This window comes from Phaethon lepturus, unplaced genomic scaffold (assembly GCF_000687285.1).
Source record: "Phaethon lepturus isolate BGI_N335 unplaced genomic scaffold, ASM68728v1 scaffold49273, whole genome shotgun sequence".
In the NCBI taxonomy this organism is placed as follows: Eukaryota; Metazoa; Chordata; class Aves; order Phaethontiformes; family Phaethontidae; genus Phaethon; species Phaethon lepturus.
Window position 1 is genome coordinate 1 of NW_010532140.1, and position 262 is coordinate 262.

Below are 262 nucleotides of genomic sequence, written 5' to 3' on the forward strand. Positions count from 1 at the left end.
CCAGTGCCCAGCACCGGCCGGGCTCCTGCAGTCCATTGCTCGGCAAAGCAAAACCAGCTCTTGAAATGTCCTTGTCCTAAACAAAACAGCGGTTGTTCCTCCTGCCCCTCTAATACATGTGACTATACGTGTATATTGTATATATTGGGTGCATGTGAATGTAGGCGTATACTGGGGACAGCGGCAGAGGTCTGTGAGGGGTTTTGGCACGGGAGTCGGTGCCCTGTGGGACCTGAGGATGCAGCCATGGCCCCCGGCACCC